Genomic DNA, 528 nt, shown 5'->3' with positions numbered 1-528 from the left:
TCCACATTCAGCGCGATCTGAACCCTAAACACGTTTTGTCAAAAAAGCCGGTTTTGTCCACTTTCAAGGCATCGAGTTCACGTTTTACTGCAGAAGCCGACAAGCGCCTTGTTGTTGTTTTTGAACAGAAGCCGATAAATCCATTTCAGCGAATCAGCGCGCTGTATTCAGGTCAGGTGACAAGCTACTTTCACTCTGAAAATACGCGCTAGCTGAGAGGAGTTTCGTCAAAGCTGACTAAAAGTGATCAAGGATCATTTCGACAAACTTGATGAACCAGTGATATCTTCTTCAGGGCGAAAAAGGAAAATAAAATCTGAAACGTTTTCACGGAAGCTTGCAAAAGCAGCGCGTTACAATTTTGAGGGAAAAGCTCCGTGTATTGCGTGTAATCACATCCATACAGTTTATGATCACAACAACAACAACGTTTGTCAGGCGTCTACATTATCATCTGAGGAGATTACAAAGATTAAACCAGTGTTTTTTAAACTCTAAAACATGAAATGTGGAGTTATCTGCTTTTGC

The 528-nt window shown here is 41.1% G+C and overlaps 1 protein-coding gene across 1 annotated transcript in view; it reads left to right on the top strand.

Moving 5' to 3' along the window:
• Nucleotides 1-528, top strand: part of rab35a (RAB35, member RAS oncogene family a) — an 18,947-nt gene that overhangs the window by 5,941 nt on the left and 12,478 nt on the right. The gene's annotated exons all lie outside the window — the stretch shown is intronic.

This window comes from Sinocyclocheilus anshuiensis, unplaced genomic scaffold (genome assembly GCF_001515605.1).
Source record: "Sinocyclocheilus anshuiensis isolate Anshui unplaced genomic scaffold, SAMN03320099.WGS_v1.1 scaffold745, whole genome shotgun sequence".
Taxonomy (NCBI): Eukaryota; Metazoa; Chordata; class Actinopteri; order Cypriniformes; family Cyprinidae; genus Sinocyclocheilus; species Sinocyclocheilus anshuiensis.
Note: the sequence above shows the minus strand (reverse complement) of the source record. Positions and strands in the feature narration are given on the sequence as shown.